Raw genomic sequence first — 23,484 nt, forward strand, 5'->3', positions numbered from 1 at the left:
GCTTAAGGAAGTGGCAAATGTTAAGAAAAATTTCTTATCAGCAATATGTCATATTTTCCTATAAACTGGGGTGCAACCTATAAGCTACAGAAAAATGAATGCAGCTCTATATAGAAAAGAACCATTAAAACCCATAATGAAGGTATTTTATTTTCAGAGAGCAGTAGTCTTTTAGAATGTGCTAGAAAATTTTTCCCCTGACCCATTTCATCTCACGAGTTTCAGTTTTTGGCTCTAAACAGTATATCTCCTCAGCAATTTCTAAATTTTTAAAGCTAAGATTGCTTTGCATTAAGATGCTTTGGCAAGGCCCATAATGAGAATTTTAAATCTGAGCAAAATTTCTTGAAGTTCTAAATGATGCCATCAAGGAGAACATTCACCATATGGAACCAGTGATTGATCTAAAGACTGGAGTCTTGCTTTTAATCTCTTGTTTTCCAGCAAAGAGAAATTTTGTAGAATCTTCTCTCTTCATAAAGACTTAAAATAAAATAGGTAGTTAAAATGGAAGGAATATACCTCATGTATATTTACAGAATGGAAAGTAGTACATTGTTAGCCATATCCCAATAAAGAGGCAAGGCTATCTAAAGAGAATGTGAATTCCTCCTAACTGGAGTTCCTGTTCTGTTACTACTCCTATGTTCACTGCTGGATAGAGGGCAGTCCCAACGAATGCCACGTCCCTAAATGATGGCCTGTGTCTGAGCCTAAGATTGTTCACTAATGTTTATGATTTCCTCTGATTCTTGGAGACACTGGTAAATGTTTTTCTCACCTCTCTTCCATCTCAGCAAGACTTGTTCTTTACTCTCTCCCTTTCCCTATATACCAGCTGAGTAGAAAGGATGCTGAAAATAGAGAGGAAGGCAGAGGCATGACTAAAAAGAGCCTGCATGTCTGATTTATCTCAGGGACATTAAGCTTTTATGTGAGCAATACATTTGCATTGCGTTAAGCCACTACAGTGTTGGGTTTCTTTATTATTGCAGTTAGCCTGACACTGTAACATCATGTCTTATTCAGGATCTTGCATGTACAGAGTCAGTTCAGCAAAGAGGAAATTGTGGAATGCAGATAGTAGTTATTTCAGATAATTTCATGGGTAAAGTCTCTGTCTGATGTGGTTTTAAAGTTGTTAAATGTTCCTAGTGAAAGCACTGACCAACCCTGTCATTAGTGTTTGCAATGATTAAGTTTTTGTGCCAACTTGGCTGGGTCATGGTACCAAGATATATGGTCAAACACATTTAGATGTTGCTGTGAAAGCATTTTTCAGATGAGATTAACATTCAAATCATAGACTTTGAGTAAAGTGAACTAACCTCCATAATGTAGATGGGCCTCATCTCATCAGTTAAAGGCCTTAAGCAAATGACTGACCTATCCCAAAGAAGAGAAAATTCTGACAAAAGACTGCTTTTGAATTTGAACTGCAGCATCAACTTATCTTTGGGTTCCCAGGCTGCCTAGAAACACTTTAGATTTTGTACTTGTCGGTCTCCACAATCACGTGAAACAATTGTTAGTCTAAAGACTAAGAATTTTTAAAAAATCTTTCTTTCTCTCTCTCTCTCTGTGTGTGTGTGTGTGTATGTATGTGCGTGTGGTGTGTGTGTGTGTGTTTGTATGCATCTATTGCTTTTGTTCATCTGGAGAACCCTCAATTCTAAAGTGTCTATTTTAAAATAAAGAGGTAGACCATGTAAGAGATCCATTATGAAAAACAATAACCATTGTCAATTAGCCAATGTCAGGTAAAATGGCATCCTAAGTTGATTCTGGATTTAATATACTTGACATGGAAATATGCTTAGGTATTCTTCATGAGTCCTGCTACTGCTTTTGTATCCTAAGTATCCCTTATCTTTTCAATTATAACTATAAAAAACAATGAGTGAAACAAAAAAAGACTTTCCATAGAAGGTTCCATTGGAAAAACATATGCACATGAGTTGACAGTAATTAACCAATTTGAAAATTATTTATAGGACATATTCCCTTATTGGGCCTGTGTTAGACATGGAGATAATAAAACTGATGGAAACCTGTGTCCTTCCATGACAAAACATATTTTCCAAAAAGAGCAGCAATAATGCCACCGAACCAATATGCTCTTCTTGCTGTATGACTTCAATATTTCTCCAATCCAAAGGTAGAGTCTACACCTCCTGAACCTCTGTGGGGTTTTCCCTCAAGAAATACAGTCTGTTAGAAGTGATGCAATCTCAAAACAAGGCCATAATAATGCCATATTCTTCTGCCTTGCTCTCTAGAGACACTTGGTCTGGGGGAAGTCAGATGCCATATAAGCAGTCCAATAAGCCCAAACAGGTCAGCTTGGAGGCAGTGCAGAGAGATCCTATAAATATGTGGAGACAGAAAAAGTAGGGGGAGAGGGAATAAGACAAGAGCAAGAACAAGCGAATCAGCTCCCAGCTTCTCCAACCCACTATATTTCAGCTCCATCCACTATCTAACTAAACCACATAAGAGACTATTGAATTGGGTCCCTTCTCATTCTTATGTAGAAGTCCTAACCCCCAAAGCAGTATTTGGAGATAGGGTCTTTAAGGGGGTAACCAGGATTAAATGAAGTAATAAAGGTGGGGCCCTAATCCAATAGATTTGGTGTCCATACAAGAAGAGAAAGATATATCAGAGACCTTTCTCTCTCCACACATGTACAGAAGAAAGGCCAAAGAAGAAAGTAAGAACTTAGTGTCTGCAAGTCAGAAAAAGAGGCCTCACAAGAAACCAATCCTGCTGGCACCTTAATCTTGGACTTCTTGTTATGGCAGCCCAAGAAGACTAATACAAAGACTTTAAGCAAGAACCATCCAACCAAGCCCTCCCTTAATTCCTGACTCAGAAAACTATGCAAGGTAATAAAATAGTGATTCTCATTTTAGGTCACTAAGTGTTTGTGTGATTGTAACACAGCAATGGATCTTTGGAACACTACCCTTGAGGTGCTTATTGTTTATTAGGGGAGCTAAAACACATAACTAATTACATGTCAAAGTGCTATGGTACTTATGTATCAAATTCTATGAGTGAGGAGGTAAAAAAAAATGGAAGACAGAAGATTTTTGACCTGGAAATTATTTAATATTAAATAATTGACCAGAGTGGTTAGACTAGAATGATGGAACCTTAGACGGGTTCAAAGTGGGAGACGAGAAAGATCACTGAAGAGTCACTTGGGTGATGCAATGGTTCAAATTGTGTTTTCCTAAAATTCATATGTTGAAGTCTTAACCCCTCATTTGATTGTATTGGAGATAGAGTCATGAAAGTGATAATGTTAAATGAGGTCATAAAGATAGGGCCCTGAACAAATAGAACTGGTGTCCTTATAATTAGAGGAAGAGACACCAAAACTCTCTCTCCACCATGTGAAGACACAGCAAGAAGGCAGCCATCTACAAGCCAGAAAGAGATCCCTCACCAGAATCTACCAATGCTGCCACCTTGATGTTGGAATTCTAGCCTCCAGAACTGGGAAGAAATAAATTTCTGTTGCTTAAGCCAAGCTATCTATGGAATTTTGTTATGACAGCCCAAGCTGATAATATAGGTGACTTCACAATTTTTTCAGGGTTTAATTAGATTGGGTACCAAATCCTTAGTGGATGTGAAGAAAAATAAAAATATGTGTATAATTTGTTTTATTCACACAACAGTTTATGAGCAACCCCAAGGCAAGAATTATATTCACTGAAGTATCTCCAGCACCTAGATTATGGCCTGTATCTGAGCTGTATTTATTGCTAAAGGAAGGGAGAAAGGGAGGAAAAGGAGGTAGAAAACTGAATCTTACAGTGATACAGAACTTACTACCACCTAGTAGAATCTCTAAGAAAGGAGCCATCTGGAAAGAAGGAGGTCAGGTGCAGTGGCTCATTGGGAGGCCGAGGCAGGTGGATCACCTGAGGTCAGGAGTTCAAGACCAGCCTGACCAACATGAAGAAACCCCATCTCTACTAAAAATACAAAATTAGCCAGATGTGGTGGCTACATGCCTGTAATCCCAGCTACTTGGGAGGCTGAGGCAGGAGAATCGCTTGAATCCAGGAGGTGGAGGTTGCAGTGAGCCGAGATTGTGCCATTGCACTACAGCCTAGGCAACAAGAGTGAAACTCCACCTAAAAAAAAAAAAAAAAAAAAAAGGAAAGAAAGAAGAAGTAGAACAGATCAAGTGATAGAATGGAACATGACAAACATATACACCATGGAATACTACGCAGCCATAAAAAAGGATGACTTTATGTCCTTTGTAGGGACATGGATGAATATGGAAACCATCATTCTGAGTAAACTATTGCAAGGACAGAAAACGAAACACCTCAGGTTCTCACTCATAGGTGGGAATTGAACAATGAGAACACTTGGACACAGGGTAGAGAGCATTACACACTGGAGCCTGTTGTGGGGTGGGGGGAGGGGGGAGGGATAGCCTTAGGAGATATACCTAATGTAAACATATGAGTTAACGGGTGTAGCACACCAACATGGCACATGTATACATATGTAACAAACCTGTACGTTGTGCACATGTACCCTAGAACTTAAAGTATAATAATAAAAAAATATACATATTAACAGATATCGAATAAGAAAAAAATAAAAATTACATTCATAATGGCAAAAAAAAAGAATGGAATATGCCAAAATGGAGAAAGCCTCTATGAATCATTGGCTTAACCAGTGTAGTCATATGCAAAAGGCTGGTTTTATTTGTGCCTATGCTTTAGGCTACTCATTTTCAAAAATCTCTTCCCACTCATTATTCCCCAAAAATTATTCACTGCTGATAGAACTATTCATTGTGACCAGTCTGGGCTGCATGGCCTCCTACTAGTTCCCACCTCATTTTTCATCCTCCAACAGCTCTTTCTCTGTTGGCTTCAGTGTTTCTCCATAGGCTTCCCTGTACTTACTGTTCAGTTCTTAAATGTTAATCCACATCTAGTTTTGGACACTTTTAAACGTAAAGAGTGTAAAGACATGCACCACACTCAAGTGTTGTAAAAGAGTTTAAAACTTGTCAAAGACTACATGCAAAATAATCATTAAAAGAGAAAGTCCATTAGTTGTGGACTTAAGAATTCAAAAGCTGGTATAAAGCAGGAAATGAAAGACAAGCAGAAATAGAAAATCAAGTCCAAGATCTCACAGTACAACATTTTTCTTTGTTGTTGTGATTGTAAGCACTCATTTATAAGAAATAGGTTCTTAAGTGAACTTACTCAAGGTCCAGTTTTCACCTGGTCTTTTGATTATAATCTAGTGCCAGGATGGGAAGATAGACCAGACCAACTCTTAATGACCCTGTTCCAGACCTTTGATTTCACAACTCCAGGACAGATTTGGCCTGACTAGTTTGATTGCATATAGGGTTTCATAGCAAGACAAGTTGAACTGAAACTTCAGTTCCCTTTAGCCTGAATATTACATTGTAGTGGTTGCTATTTAATCTCACGTGTAACTTGAGCAGTCATACTCCACAGTTTCCCCAAAAGGGAGTTACTGTTTAATGAAATGGGACAAGGTTTCCAAATTTGCTTTTTACATAGACACATATTTCCTTATGGGTCTTTTATTGGATCATAGCAGCAGTGGAGCCTACTGAAATGTGAATTATATATGAGGAATATATCCTTATTTCTGAATGCAATTCAATTCCAAATGTGTGCTAAGAGGTGAGTCTTAGTAGGACGAGCAACATCAGCAAGATTGTTGACTAGAGGTAACTGGTGCTCATCCTCCCACAAAAACAAAACAACAAGCAAACAACTAAAGTCTCCGAAAGAGAGTACTGCTGTACAGCAATGATTTACTGCTGTACAGTGAAATCACTGTCGTGCACATAAACCCATGACAGCAGTACAGACAGGGGAACAAAGCATCCCATCTCTGCTCCCTCATATCCCCCATAAGGATTATTTCAGAGCCAGGAGAAACTTCCCTATGCAGGGAAGAAGTAAACAGAGGACCCCCAAAAGCCTCCACTGCAACTTCAGATACCTGCAGTCCTTGCTTCAGAAGAATCCAGTAGTCTTCACAGACTCTGAGCATAATTTAGGGAGCTGCCTTGAAATCATGTAGCTGCATTGCTCCAGAGTAGGAGCCCAAGTTGAGCACCGCCCTCACTCTCAGCGACTGTACATGCCACTGCATGGTGCAATCTTGAAATCAGAGCCACTGCTAGACTCTGACCTGTAGAGTCTGGGCTCAGCAAAACAGCCATGACTATGTTGCCCAAGTCCACACAATGCCCGAACCCTAAGGAATAGGCAGTCCTGCACGGTGTGGAAACCAAACACAGGCCAGCTGAACACATGAAAGTATAAAAGTATAAAACTCAATATTAAAGGTAATTTCATAATCAAACTCAGAATAAAACAATACCGTAATGGTGCTACGTAAATCCTTCAAACCTCTAGTATAAATGTTAAAAGTCAAAATTCTCAAATATAACTAAGCTACAATTACTTGCTAAAGAACATACAATATACACAAAGGCATAAATTAAGGCAATAAAAATATAAATTAAGGGGGAGAGTAGAAGTCTAGAGTATTCTTAGGTGACCAAAGTTAAGTTGTTATCAGCTTAAAATAGTATAACAAGATTCTATAATCCCATTGTAACCACAAAGACATTGGAACAGACACATAAATGAGAAAGATAAAAGAGTCAAATAACTAATGTCAATTCTTCTCAAACTATTCCAGAAAATTGAAGAAGAAGCTACTTCTAAAATTATTCCACAAAGGCACTGTTACCCTGATACCAAAACCAGAGAAGGACACACACACACAAAGAAGGCTATAGGCCAATATTACTAATGAACATAAATGCAAAAATCTTCAACAAGTTGCTAGCAAACCAAGTTCAACAGCACATTTAAAGGATCATCCACCATAAGAAGATGGAATTCATCCAAAGGATGCAAGGATGGTTTAGAATATGCAAATCAAAAAATGTGATACACCACATTTACAGAAAGAAGGACAAAAATCATAGGATCATTTCAATAGATGCAGAAAAACACATGCGATAAAACCCAACATCTCTTCATAATAGAAACTCAGCAAATTAGGTATAGAAGGCACATACCTCAACACCATAAAGGCTATATATGACAAATCCACAGCTAAATCATAGTAATCAGGGAAAAATTGAAAGCTTTTCCTCTAAGATTTGGAACAAGGCAAGGATGCCCACTTTCACCACTTCTATTCAACACAGTACTGGAAGTCTTAGAGCAATTAGCTAAGAGGAAAAAAACAGGTATTTGAATGGGAAGGGAGGTAATCAAACTGTCTCTGTTTACAGACATGATTTAATAAATAGAAAACCTTAAAGACTCCACTAAAAAAACTGTTAGAACTAATACACAAATTCAGTAAAGCTGCAGGATATAAAATCAAAATACAAAAATCCATAGTATTTCCATACCTGAATAATGAACTATCTGAAAAAGAATTCAAGAAAACAATTCCATTTACAAAAGATAAAAAAAAAAAAAAAAAAAAAAAAAAAAAGATACCTAGGAACAAGTTTAACTAAGGAGGGGAAAGATCTCTACAATGAAATTTATAAAACATTGATGAAAAAATTGAAGAGGACACAAATAAATAGAAATATATCCAGTGTTCATTGACTGGAAGAATTAATATTGTTAAAATGTCCATACTACACAAAACAATCTACAGAGTCAATGCAATTCCCACCAAAATACTAATGACTTTTTACAGAATATACAAAACAATCCTAAAATTCACATGGTACCACAAAAGACGACTAATAGGCAAATCAAATCTTAAGAAAAACCATAATAGGACACCAGAACTTGTTTTTCCTTTCTAACTCTGTACCCGTTAACTATCTTCTCCCCATTGCCCTTTCCCCTTCCCCCTTACCCTCTCAAGTCTCTGTAACCACTGTTATATTCACTATTTATGAGATCAACTTTTTTTAGGTTCTGCATATGAGTGAGAACATGTCGTATTTGTCTTTCCATATCAGGTTTATTTCATTCAACATAATGTCCTCCATGTTCACTCATGTCACAGACGACAGGATTTCATTTTTTTATGAAAGAATGGTATTTTTATGTATATATTAGTAGTATTTTATTATATGTTATATGTAATGATTATATAATATATACAATTTATATATACAACATATTTATATATACATTTATGTAAATTTATATATGACATATATACACCACATTTTCTTTCTTCATTCATCCATTATTAGACACTGTTTGACTCCATATCTTGGTTATTGTAAATAGTACTACACTAAACTCTGAAGTGAAGATATCTCTTTGACAAATGAACAAATGATCCAAACAGGCATCTCAAAAATAAAGATATACAGATGGCAAACAAGCACATGAAAATATGCTTAACATCATATATCATTAGTGAATTGCAAATGAAAATGAGAAATCACTACACTTCTATTACAATGAGAAAAAACAAAAAAACAAAAAAACAAACAAAAAAAAAACGCTGAAAATACCAAATGCTGGAGAGCATGTACAGCAGCAGAAACTCTCATTGATTGTTGTTGAGAAGTCATTTTGGAAGAGGTTGGTGTTTCACATGCAGTTAAATATAGTCTTAGCCTATGATCTAGCAATCATAGGTAAATTCTAGGCATTTACTCAAATAAGTTGAAAATTAATGTTCACACAAATTCTGCACACAAATGTTTATAGCACTTTTTTTTTTTCATTAAAAATGCCAACTTGCCAAACTTGGACGCAAACCAAATACTTTTTTCCACAGGTAAATTGCCAAATTGCCGAACTTGTATGCAAACAAAATATTTTCCCACAGATAAATGGATAAACAAACTTTGGAACATCCATTTAATGAGGTGTTTATTATTCAGAAATAAAAATAAATGAGCTACACAGCTACAAAAGTACATGAAGTAAACTTAAAAGCATATTCCTTTTTTTTTTTTTTTTTTTTTTTTTTTTTTTTTTTTTTGAGACAGAGTCTCTCTCTGTCGCCCAGACGGGAGTGCAGTGGCCGGATCTCAGCTCACTGCAAGCTCCGCCTCCCGGGTTCACGACATTCTCCTGCCTCAGCCTCCCGAGTACCTGGGACTACAGGTGCCCGCCGCCACGCCTGGCTAATTTTTTTGTGTTTTTAGTAGAGACGGGGTTTCACTGTGTTAGCCAGGATGGTCTCGATCTTCTGACCTCGTGATTCGCCCGCCTCCGCCTCCCAAAGTCCTGGGATTACAGGCGTGAACCGCCGCGCCCGGTCACTTAAATGCATATTTCTAAGTGAAAGAAGCCAATTTTTACAAAGATTATATGCTGTATGACTACAGGTATATTACATTCTGGAAAAGGCAAAACTATGGAGACAGTAGAAAGTATAATATAATAGCCAGTGTTCTGGCAGGAGGAAGGGAGAGGATGCATTGGTAGAACATAGGATTTTTAGGAAAATGAAACCTCTTTAGGACACTGTAATGGTGGGAACATGACATTTTGTGTTTGTGAAAGCCCATTGAGTAGTCAATATATACAGTGTATACTAATGTAAACTATGGACTTTGGTTAGTAATAATGTATTGATATTGGATTAATTATATTATCAGTAAAAATTGTAACATATGTACCACACTGATGGAGGATATTAATAATAGAAGAAACTGTGGTGTGGGAGCAAAAGTGAGTATTTGGGAATTATATTTTTTTGCTGAATTTTTCTGTAAACCTAAAACTTAACTAAAAAATAAAATCTATGAATTTTTGTAAAAGTTATTTTTTAAAAATGATGGAATCCTGCATTGTTGAATAAACTAGTACATTGATGTGCCCCAGCTACAAGCCACATAAGAACTCTCTGGTCCAGATAAATCCTAAGGTAAAACAGGATTGAATTGTGGATAATAAGCTACGAAGACATTACTTTCTAGATAGAAGACAAAATCCCTTTGTTTTTGGTTAAGAGAAGTGACATCTATCTTATCACATCCTCCATGACTGCTGCAGACATGGGAGAGCAGAACTATTCTGACTACAACTCATCCTCAAAACCAACTTCAAATACAACTGGACAACATAGATTATAAATATTTACTGAAAATCTCAATGAGAATAAAAGGTGACTCAAATTGGCTCCAAAGGTGAAGAATTTTTCTTACGAAATTGTACTACACATAACTATAATTTTAATTTTTTCACAAATCCTAAAATATTTTAGGATTTTCTAATGTTTGCAGAGTATAAAATAATCTATAATCTGATAGATTGACTGCTAATCATTTCAAAGTTCAATCTCTGACAGAAATGTTTTCACATGCAACCTACTCAGTGCTGCTTCTAGTTTACGATTATTTTTGTCTTGAGAAGATTGGAAACTAGAATTGCCATGAATTTGTGCTTATATTTCTAATGCAGTTAGATTTTAGTTTGTGGAAAAAATAATTTCTAGGCTCTGATGACTTCACATGGCTTTAGCCTATTTCTGTAGCACCGATATGCTAGTTTGATAGTAGTTCCATTGCAAGTCTGCAGCTCCAGATTTCATGTTTTCCCTGGTGTCAGTTGGACTTATTAAATAGCACTCAGCTTTTGTGCATTCCAGCATTTCTCTGCAACTTACATGGCAATGCTGCTCACTCACACCACATCTTTACTCCTCACATTCTGTTCCCTGACAACCTGTGAATAACGAGTGAGTCTTCACTGGGTGATTGCTTTGTGCAAAGAAATGAATAATTTACCTGATAATCATGGTCATCTATCAGACTATGCATTTTCCCCTAATAAGTGATTTTGCTATGCTTTGCTAAACTTATGCTGAATTTTTCATGAGCTGGAATAGTGCATTCTGGCATCTGTTTATAATGTCAACTAACATTTTTTTTATGAAATGAAACCTTGGGAGATGAGAACAGGAACCCTGGGTGTTTAAAAAGATGTATTACCTTTCAGAATGGGGGCTTTCTTTGCCTGAATTATAAAAAGGTCTCCAGGGGTTTTAGAGTAATTCACTGTTTTCAAATCTTTCGTTCAAATGATCACATGCTGCTCAGCATATTGTGCATCATTTACACACTTTTTGGAAGATCAATTTGTACTTAGTGCTTTGAAAGATGGGAGTCACAGGAGTTGAGTACCTATATTTAAGTATTCTCGATGAATGATATCTGAAAAAATGAGCACTAAAATCTCCTATTTAAAAACTGAGCTTCAAACCTTAGGAAGCAAGCTAACTTGCTAGTCTCCGAGAATATCAAAAGCGTAAAAGAGTATTTTATTCACTGAACGATTACTACTGAGGAATGGAACATTAAATTAAAAAAAATCTAGACCAGGGAATTTTAAATAATTATAAAATAATATTAGCTATTTACACATTTCTAAGAAAATTTTAATAGTGTAAAAATATTTAAATAATAATTTGCAGTTTCAAAAGTACTTTTAAGTGATCAAGTTTAATATATTTTTAAATTATCTGAAATTCAAAGTTTTATTTTTTAAAAAATTTAACCTAGAATACCTTTTAACTTCCAGAAGCTTACTAGAAGCAAAATGGAGGTAAATTAATTTAATTCGAATATCAACTAAAGTTATTTTTGTGTTTTGTTTTCAATGTATAATAATCATTTTGGCTTCTGTCATTTAAAAATGATGGAATCTAGTGCAACTCAAGTATTACAATTGAGTTTTAGACTAAAATGTGAAGATATGAAAAGAAGAGATAATGTCTCATATAAATCTGTGCCACCAGTGCCTAGCACCATGTTTGGCACATAGTAGGAACTCAACTAACTTTTGTGTGAATATTTGGCAACTGCAAATTAATAGAAATACACAATTTTCCACTATCAGTGAAAAGGGAAAAATGATAAGAATTAGGTTATGACAAGGTTTAGTCCAAAAAAAAAAGATTTGAGTAAAAGATGAACTAAATTTAGTATAATACAAATAATAACAATGCTTGCCACAATGTAAAAATAAAATCTTGTTTTTTGCAAAACTTTTGAAGTTTAGCTTAGAAAATGATAATTATGGCTGAGCGCGGTGGCTCACGCCTGTAATCCTAGCACTTTGGGAGGCTGAGGCGGGCGGATCATGAGGTCAGGAAATCGAGACCATCCGGGCTCACACGGTGAAACCCTGACTCTAGTAATAATACAAAAAAATTAGCTGGGCGTAGTGGCGGGTGCCTGCAGTCCCAGCTACTTGGGAGGCTGAGGCAGGAGAATGGCGTGAACCTGGGAGGCGGAGCTTGCAGTGAGCCGAGATTGGGCCACCGCACTCCAGACCAGGCAACAGAGCGAGACTCCATCTCAAAAACAATAAATAAATAAATTAAATAAATAAATAAATAAATTATAATTATGAAATTTGTATAGTTTTATAATTTATTAAATAATTCCATATTGTTGTATTTGCTCTTCTTTCCTGGGATTTGAATATTAGTATTTTTGCTTTATTTATTCTATTTAATTGAAAGATAGCATGGAATACAGGAAAGTATATAAAGCACTCTCATTTTAAGTAAAGAATGATATTTTTTACATATATATATATGCCTGAGTAAAAATCAATGTATAAAAGCCGGGTGCAGTGGCTCACACCTGTAATCCCAGCACTTTGGAAGGCTGAGGCAGGTGGATCACGAGGTCAAGAAATCAAGACCATCCTGGCCAACATAGTGAAACCTCGTCTCTACTAAAAATACAAAAAGTAGCTGGGCGTGGTGGTACATGCCTGTAATCCCAGCTACTAGGGAGGCTGAGGTAGGAGAATCCCTTGAACCCGGGAGGTGGAGGTTGCAGTGAGCCAAGATCACACCACTGCACTCCAGCCTGGCAACAGAGCAAGACTCCATCTCAAAAAATAAAAATAAATAAAAAGAATCACAAAATAAATATGTCTTTCTGCCAGACTACTTTCCCTTAAAAGAAACAAACATTTTTTTCTTTATTCACCTGTTGATAGACATCTGGTTGTTTTCAGTTTTGTGCTATTATGAATAAAACTGCTATGAACATTTTGAACATACATTTTTGTTGACATGTGCATTTATCTGCTTTTTTGTATGTAACTAGGAGTGAAATTGCTTGATATTCAGAAATTGCTTGAAATATAGAAACCTTTTCTATATTACATGTATATTTAGTAAAAGATGTTATACAATTTCCCAAAGTGGTTATACAGTTTTAAACTCCTACCAGCAACATATGTTTAATTTGTTCCATTTACTTGTCAACACTTTATATTGTCAGTCTTTTTTATTTTAACCATCTAGTAGATATGTCACAGCATTTCATTTTAGATTATCCCCATTTTAAAAATAGGAAAACTAAATTTAGATCAATTAATGGCTTTCCCATAATTGCATATGTAGCAGAAGCTACGGCCTCTATCTTGGTTTCTGATTCTATATTCATTTATTTGCTTTTCTTATTACTCACTGCTGTTTTTCTTCATTTCACTCCTTTCCTTCTGTCTTTACTTGTGTTTGTAATTTTCCTTATGATATATTTCAAACATACAGAAAAGTACAGAGAAGAGTCTAAGAAATATCCATATATCCATAACTTAGATTCAACAAGCTATCATACTTAATTTGTGTAGCTTTTTTTGGTTAAAAATTTTAAAGTAAAAATAAATTATACAGATCATGACACTTCACACTAAACTTATTATGATATTTTATTATGTGAAATGAAGGAATTATCACAAACAATAAGCCATAAATTCCTACTATTATCTAACACACAGTCTCTAACCAAATTTTTTCAATCATTATAAGAATGTCTTTTATAGCTACTTTGTTCACAATAAGAATCAAAGACCACAAATTCATTTTACTACTACTCTGTGATACTTTTAAGAATTCAAATGCAATTTTATAATTTTATTGTTATCACCATCAATGTTGCTATGTAATAAAGCATTATATTAAACATATATAAGGTTTTTCTCTTCTTAAACCCTTTTAAACTTTAAGTATTAAAGAACATAGCACAACTAAATATTTTGTTAAGTATTTACTTGACATTTAAGCTCTCCAATGTGTTGTACACTGGATACAGTGCAAGAAAGTAGACACTGAACCAAAATACTAAATATTTTTTAAAAACAAAAGAAACAAAAAAAATCCAGAGACGGTTAGACAAAAGGATATGAAAATTTCAAGTGATATTGGACAAAAGAATTAGTAAATTAAAAAACTAATCTTGGTCTTACTTCTCTAAAAGGATTACTATTAACTATCAGTCTTTTTTCTCACATATAATTTCCATTCTCAGTAGGAATGGATTAACCTTTTATTGCTACTATTTTTACTAGTGAGAGGAACACCAGAGGAAAGGAGTCTGTATTCATTTTGAATAGAAAATCAAATGAACCATGCACACCTTTCTCAGTGCAAAATTGCATTAGATTTTTCTTGTTGCTTCAATTAAAATTAGAGTTTGTTACAATGTTTATGACACATCTACAGCAAATATGTACAATAAAAGTTTACCGTATTCTTTCGTATCTATTTCCTATAAAAGCTTGGGCCATTGAGTATGCTGGGAAGAACGGCCCAGATGTTCATAAAATATCAGAGGGCTGACCAGCTAGTTTGAGACTGTGTTTTTTGTTTTTTTTTTTTTCCTTTTTTTTTTTTTTTCTGAGGCAGGGTCTTGCTCTGTCATCCAGGCAAGAGTGTCATGGCAGATCTCATCTCGGCTCTCAAGCCACCTATACTCCGTGCTCAGCCTCCAGAACAGCTAGGACGACAGATGTCTACCATCACACTCAGCTAATTTTTTTTTTTTTATTTTTATTTTTGTAGAGATGGGGTTCCACTATATTGCCCAGGCTGGTCTTGAACACCTAAGCTCAAGTGATCTGCCATCACTGGTCTCCCAAAGTGCTGGGATTACAGGCGTGTGCCTGCACCACTGGTCTGTCCAAGGCTGTGCTATTTTTATTGACTACCACATATCACTGCTTGATTATATTGGAGTTATTCAGATTTGCACAATCCTTACCTTGAAAAGAAAAAAAAAAAAAAATCAAGGATTCCTACCTGCTGGAAATGTTTCTTCTGAATAGAAGACAAAAAGGAAGATGGTTTTTTCTTAAGCAGGAATTACTCGTGGCCCTTTTGATGTTTTAACAACACATCCGACAGTTATCTTTGTAAGGTATTACCAATCAGCTTTCTCAACCGTTGCTCTTTTCTAGAGGATGTACCAGGAGTACAACAGGGACCACCCTTTCTAAACAGAGGAAATGAGCGCTCTGTTGAGGGTTATTAGGAAAACAGGCATTGACTCTCACAAGCTGATTCAGTCCTTGACATGAATACAAGAAAGACCAGGAGACTATTCCAACAGCCGGAAACGAGTGCAGAAAGCAATTTTTTTTTTTTGCTTGTAAGAGTCACTGGTCTCCCCTGATGTTCAACATACTGGTGAGAATGTTTTTCAGAAGGCACGGGGGATGCGTGTCAGGATATGAACTTTATTGAGCTTATCTGCCAGAGTAAAAGTAAAGTCTTAAAGTCAGTAAAAACCAAATATTTATTACTAAGACTTCCACATAGCAATTAAAGTCTTAACAAATTTTTTTTTAAAACAATCAATTCAATTAAAACCCACTACTTCAGAATCAATAGCTTGTTTGAAGCCACAGTAATACCTAACTATGTTTAAGACTCAAATGCATAAAATTGGTTAGCTGGAAAGTTCCCAAATTGCCAAAACGTAATTCAAAAAAATTAAAAAGGTAAAAAAATACAGCCCACTGACGTCATCATTGGACATCTGTTAGAATAGTTGGTCTTGAATTGAATATTTTTTTAGGTAACAAGGAAACCAGTCAACTGTTGACTGTCCTTTTTTCAGAATAAGTTTTGAGGATGTGAGGAATTACATGCCACTGGCAGTAACCCACTCAGATGAGAGTCCAATTCTTCCTCTCCATAAACAGCAAGATGCCAGTGAGAATGGGTAACACTGAGGAGTGGTTTTTAGACGCCTTTCCTTCCACTCCCAGCTTCTCAGTGATGAGGGGTTCCAGTAGGCTTACATCATTCCCAATAGCACTCACACTTCTGTGACTGGATGTACCGGATTTCCGGTGTCGGTGAGCATGGCCTTGCGGGGACTGCACATTGACTGTGGCAGGGAAGTCATCCTCTGTCGTGGCTTTCACACTAGCAAGGCCGGGAAAGTGCGCGTCAAACACCACCAGAGACCCCATTGCTTCTTATGCCGCTCCTCCATTCACATGCCTGCCTCCAGCCTTCCTACTCATTTTCCACTAGAACGGAGTTTTGTTGGGAGAAACAGGAAGAGAACTCATAAACGTTAGGAGTACCCGAACCACAGGTTTGAGGCATTTATACAGATATATATTTTCCTTTCCCCAAAGTGCTAATATTTTTACCTATGAATTTACTATTATGTTGCCCTTAAATTATGGAATTTCTGCTAAACATAAGGACAATAAAATTCTTTAGTGCATGGCGTTTGCTTATTGAGAATGACTTTTGGAATTGAGAAGCTCTATTTACAGTGATGTGGCAGTTCAGCAACAGCAATATGTAGGAAAGCGGGTTGGCACAGAATCTGTTAAGAAAAAAGTTTCCTGTGTTAAAAGTGAAATTTTGGAGATGTTGAAGTTACAGTTTAATAAAATATTATGGGACTTCTGTTAAAAATCTCTCAATTCAGTTCAAGGCAATAAGGAGAATAATAAATATAAACAAAATATCATCATTAAACTTGAGATTATAACAATCCAGGACTAGGAACACCCAGTTGGACAAATATTTAAGTGAGAAATAAAATTATTTTAGGTTTGACATATCATTTCCATTCAGCACATGTATGTCTAATATTGTCATAAAGGTAATAGAGCCTGTATTTAAACAGTAAGACTGATTCTAAAGCTGATATGCTCTCTCCCATTCTTTCCTTTTGTAGCAACATTTCTAATAATAATTTTTTAAAACGTGTGCTAAAGTTTCTTATAAAAGTAAACATACACTGAATCTATGACTTAGTGAATCGACTCCTAGGTATTTTCCCAAGAGAAAAAAATGTACATTCACAAAGGTTTGTATAAGAATGTTCATAGCAGCTTTGTTCATAATAGCCCAAGACAAGAACGAACACAGGTGTCCATCAATAGGAGAATGGATAAACGAGCTGTGATATATACAAGCAATGGAATACTACTCAGCAATTAAAAAGTAACAAACTCATACACTCCAAAACGCAAGTCTCAAAAACGTTATATTAGTGTAATATATACTGAAAGAAGCCTTACACAAATCATTAAATATAGTATGACTAAATATCTATGAATTTAGATGAAATTCTAGAATAGGCAAAACTATTCTGTGGTGCATAAAATCAGATTAATAGTTTCTTATGGGGATGGGGGAACAGAGACTAACTGGGAAGAGGAATAAGGAACTTATCTGGATTGGTGATGATGTTCAATGTCTTCTTAGGGATTTAGGTTACACAGGTGTATGCATTTGTCAAAGGTCATGCAAAGGTACACTTGCCGTTTGTGCATTTCTTTATTCGTTAATTTTACATAAAATGTAAGCAAATATAGAACTGTAGTTCATGATATACATGCTAAAGCCTTTAGGGGGAAAAGTACTAATATATGAAATTTATTTTGAAAAGCAAGATGGATTAAGAGTACAGAGAGGGATGTGTATTTGGAGATATACATGATAATGCAAATATAGTAAAATGTTAAAGGTAGAATCTTAGTGGTGGGTATTTGGATATTTACTGTAAAATTCTTTCAACTTTGCTGTATGCTTGACAATTTTCACAATAAAATGCTGGAGAAAAAACTGTGTGCTTACTATTTCATATCAATTATCAAATCAGCAAATAGTTGATGATTGTCAGACATTTTTTAACTATCTACTTTCATATTCATATATTCTGAAGGATCTTTTCTGTTTTCTTAAATCTAGCCAAACGATGACATATTTCCACTTCTATAAAATATTGCAATTAGATTACATGAAAACGACCTAGTAGGACAAACTAACAAGACTTTGTTGCTTGAGTTTCATCCATTTACACATTTTCTTTGGCTGTTTAGTTGAATACTAAGTAGTTGTTATGAGTGTAATAATAATTGATTAAAAGACACCAGCTGACACCAGTTTATAATAACTCATCCATACAGGCAACTTTACTTCACAAGCAAGGATACATAGCAATATGCTACTACTTAAAATTGCAGACTTCTCTAGACCCCTGATTCCTCCCTAGAGAGACTCAAAACTTCCTGTGGCACAGTCTGATTGGGATGAGGATCTCAACAAGCTCTTCAAGAAGCTTAAATCTCCTGTTTAAAGGTAGTATTTATATTCTTTTGGCCTCTCTTAATTATTCTGAGAACTCTGGCTAAGTATTTGTCTGTTGACTTGCACATTCTGAATGTTTCCAGAGTCTACGTGAATGGGTTGGCAATTTCCCAGGTGCATAATTTTTTAGCCAGGCATGGTGTACATTCCTGAATAGTCAGTGATATTTGAATACTTAGGATTGTTTATAAACATCTCATTCCAAAAAGGTCTTCGGATGACTTTTGTTTTTTGCTTATACTTCTACAGAAGTAAAAAACAGTGATAATTATATAAAATTGTATATTGTTTAAAGTCCAATGCATTCGATCTTCAAAATAACAGGCTGTCTTTATTGTGAACTAGCTTTTGTTTCTCCTTTAGATCTACTTCTAACCTAATAAACCTAGTAATCAGTTTATCAGTTTTCTGTGTTTCAAGGCATATTTATTTATTGCATTAGGAAAAACAACAACAACAACAACAACAACAAAAACAGACTTTAGTTCCTGCCAGAACAACAACAACAAAAAATGAGCAGAGGATGTGGTTCCTTTCTAAAAGTCAACCATGGAGAAACCAGAGGAAAACAAAATATCCAGAAATAAGAGATAGGAACAAAAAAATTAAGTCCACGAAAAATCCCAAGAGAAAATTATTTTTTCTTTCCTCACAATTTGTATATAATTTTGCTTGTAAGCAATTTACAAATGTATTTTTCCTTTTCTTTTTCTTTTGACATAATGGTGAATCAGAACTGTGTTGAAATCTTCCATATAATGGCAGATTTATTCATTGATTCCTGTAATTTAATTTTGGCTTTATATATTTTTTTGAGTGTTTTATTTTATATTTGCATATTTAGAATGGTTTTATATCTTCTTGATGAATTAAATATTTCAGTATTATTTACTGACTATAATGAAGTTGTTTGGTTTAAAGTTGTTTAGTCTAATGTTAGTAGAGCAACACCATATGGTTGGTTTGTTCCTGATATATCCTTTTCCATTCTTTAATTTTCAGTCTTTGCATATTACATGTTTTAGGTGTATCTTTCATAAAAAGCATGAAGCTAGATTTTTTTCCCTAGTGTGACAGCCTGTGCTTTTTAACTTTAATTCTAATCAATATTGACAATGATTAGATATTTGCACATTTTATCTAACATTTTTATTTTAATCTTCACCACACTTTCTACATTTGTTTCTTCTATTTCCTTACCTATATAAAAATTAATATATATATTTCTTTAAGCAAAACAAAAACTTTGACATTTTCTAAATATCTGCCTTTTCCTCTCTTAAATGTGCATGATTTTATATTAAGTAGGTATTTTCATCCTAGGCTACCATGAAAATATATATATTTCTCTTTTGTGGAAAAATGTCATACTTTTTTAAACAATGATTTTACCAAGGTATCTTAAAACTCTTAATATTTTTTATGAAAAAATATGCAGCACTGTCAGTATATTTTTAGCAGTTCTTTCCAAAGTTCTTTCGATGAAGGCTTTTATGTAGTATAACTTCAGAGGTTTAAGTAGCTGAATATATAATTGCTCGAACATTGAAATATCAACATAGAAGAATAAACACTTTCAAATCCAAGTTATATGCTTTCAATATGTTAAAAATAGGACTCCATTGTCCTTTTGTATACAATGTTGCTATGATGAAGACCACTGCTCATCTTCAAAGATGGTTTGCTCCTTCGGGAGTCTTAAAATTTTCCTTCTAAGTACTGCACTTTATTATAACATGTCTCAGTGTCAACTTTTTCTTGTCTCTCCTGTTTAACACTCTGTGCCTTGTCCATCTGAGGCCATTTATCTTTCTTTAATTCTGTCATGTTCATCTACATTATGTTTTCAATATTTGCTACTCTTTATTTTAATATTTTCCCCACTACAACTTATATTAGCTGTGTCATGCTAGATCTACTTCTGTAATCTATGTGTCTTAACATTTCCTTGTTTAAAAAAAATTGTGATTGTTCTACACTTCATTCCAAGAGAGCTCCTTAGACTGTTATTTTAACTCCTTAATTTATGTTTCAGCCTCATCCATTCTATTTACTATATGTATTGCACTATTTATTTCAACTATTATAGTTTTATATCTAATATTTTTGTTAACTCTTAAAATTACCTTTTTATATTGATAATGTATTATTGATATATCTTCCCCTGGAGAGATAAAAAGTGGATTGAACTATTAAGCATGAGAGTAGTCTAAAGCAAAGTGTGGCTTATGGTAGCAATTGTAAAATAGATGACAGATAAGTCTTTTAAGCTTTTCTCTTGCCGCACTCTGCTATTAGCTTGAAATCATGCCTGTGTCCTCACTAGAGAAATTAAGGAGATTGATTCTATGTTGGTAAAGGTGACTCTGAGAACAACACAAAGCCTGTGCAAAAATTCTACTTGGGTGAGGTACTGATTAAAACAACCATTGTAACTATCTGGGCAGTCATTTTTCCATGCTTCCATCTGGAAACTCCTGGGGCTCTCGGGTTACAAACTAGGACAACCTCCTTCGAATGCTATTTCTTCCAGTGAAGAGCCCTCGTCTAAGGAGATGCTTAGTGGAGAGACGAATGGCAAACATTACCCACTCTCACGGGGAACCCAGTGCCTTCTGTCTTAAGGGTTATCGCCTCCCTTTATCCTGGATCTATCTCACTGGGGGTAAATAATATTGTTAAGAGCAGAATTTTTTTTTAATTGAAATTACAGACTACATGATGATCAACAAAGTTGGTACCTTGAAAGAGTAATATATTAGACAAACATCTGATAAAATCTCATAAAGTAAGAGAGAATAGAGGGAAGCCATGGATAAACTGCATTTTGAATGCCAAAAGGGACATAAGTACAGAAATAGAAAAGATTTTTTTTAAATAAGAGAAAACTACTACAAATTTTATACCAATATAGTTAAATACTTAATAGACACATTTCTAAAAATTAATGTTTATCAACTTATAGAAAAAATAATAAAAAGTCAAGTAGTTTTATAAATTTTTATAAAGAAAACACCTGATAGTTTTATAGGCAAATTCCACCAAATTTTCAGGAAAAGATCATTTTAATTCTATGACTATTCTTCAAAAAAAATAGATAAAATAAATATTTTCTTACTTATTTAATGAATCCAGGATAATCCTGATACAAAACTGAAAAAGCACATTATAAGAAAGAAAATGTTATGTGAAACTGTGATGCAGAAAACTATATCAACGCTATTGAGATTAAAAACAAGAACAACGAAAGATATGGAGGGATTGGAATATTCAATGTCATAAAAACGTCAATTCTCCCAAAGCTGATCTATGAATTCAGTGCAATGTCAAACAAAACCCTATTAAAATATTTTCATTTTGGGTGCTGGGGTATGAATTGATAAGCTGATCCTAAAATTTGTATGTGAATGCAAACCAACTAAAAATATCCATGAAACTCAAGAAAAATGAAGTGAGTTAAAATGACTTCCTATGTTCCATATCAAGCTCATAAAAGTATACTAATTAGGTCAATGTGGTATTGATGCAAAAGAATAGGAAAGAAATCAAATAAGGAGCCCAAGAACAGATCTCCAATATATCTGACACTTGATAATTGAAAAAAAGTCACTTTAGAGTAAAATAATTTATATTAATTAATAAGAACGTATGCAACCCAATTTTAAACAAACAAAAGAAATGGTCAAGAGACTTTAACATACAATTTACAAACTGGGATAGCCAAACAGCCAGAAAGTATATTAAAGAGTTTCCAACCATAGTAGTAATCAGAGAATTAAATTAAATCAAATTAAAACAACCATGAACCATTCCAGTTTGGGGATAAGATAAGGCATATTCTAGCCTGTCTCCCTCGAACACAGGTATAAAATCTTGTCAGAATGCATGAAGCAGTTGTTTGAAGACACAGAAAATTAAATAGCAGCAGAAGACCTGCGGGAGAAGACCAGAATTCAAAGTGTCACTGAATTGGCAGTGTTTGATATTGTTTTCTTTTAATATGCTCTGACCTGAACTCAAAACTCCAGTGTCCCCAAAAATTAGCACTGGGATACAAATGGATGATATCTGTAGCTCTAGTTTGAGGGGCTGGAAAAGGAAATTTTAACGAGAGCAGCATTATGTGTTTTTTTGGTTTGTTTGTTTTTGTTTTGTTTGCTTGTTTTCTCTTTCTCTCATCTCTGCATTGTCTGACCCCACAGTCTCCAAGAAGTTCCATGGTCATGGTGGTGGTGGTGATGTTGGCAATGACTGGTAGAAAGAGCCCCATAGGAACCAAAACTCTGAAAGTTTCTAGTTGGTGAAGCAGGGGTTTCCAGAAGGTGGGATCAACCCCATTGAGTTTTTTCTGTCCATCTTCTCATTGCTTGACCCCAGATGTGAGCACAGTTGTGTAATTACAAAGCAGAAAGGCATAGTTAAACCCTCAACTTCTAGCCAGAAGACCAAAAAACAAAATAAAGTACTTGACGACCTATAGTAAAAGTAGTAACAATGTAGTAAAATGTATGGCAACACTGCAAAAAGGATGTGAAGAATTGGGAATATACTGTTGTATGTGAAGCAGGATGTGATATTATGATATAAGAAATGTATGTTTGGTCCTGGTGCTAGTTCCTAACACAAGAACTCCTAAAACACTCGGAAATATATAAGTGACAGGGGTGACAGGAATACCTTTTGTTATTCTTAATAAGCTTCCTTCCACCATACTGGATTTCATGCTAAGTGACTTTTGGTGGACCAATAGATAGCTTCACATGGAAACTGGCTGCTCAAAGACCAACCATGTAGTTAGAGGGTTGGAACTTTCAGCCCTATCCCCTGATCTCCCAGAAGTGGAGAGGATCTGGAGACTGAGTAATCACCAAAAGCCAATGATGTAATCATTCATACCTACATAAAGAAATCTCCATTAAAAACCCTTAGCCAATAAAATGTGGATAGCTTCTAGTTTGGTGAACACACTGGGGTACTGAGAGTGACATGCCTAAAAAGGACATAAAAGCACCTCTCCCCATATACCCTGCCCTATGCATCTCTTCCATTTGACTGTTTCTGACTGGTATCCTTTAA

The sequence above is a fragment of the Macaca mulatta genome, chromosome 4 (assembly GCF_049350105.2).
Source record: "Macaca mulatta isolate MMU2019108-1 chromosome 4, T2T-MMU8v2.0, whole genome shotgun sequence".
Lineage (NCBI taxonomy): Eukaryota > Metazoa > Chordata > Mammalia > Primates > Cercopithecidae > Macaca > Macaca mulatta.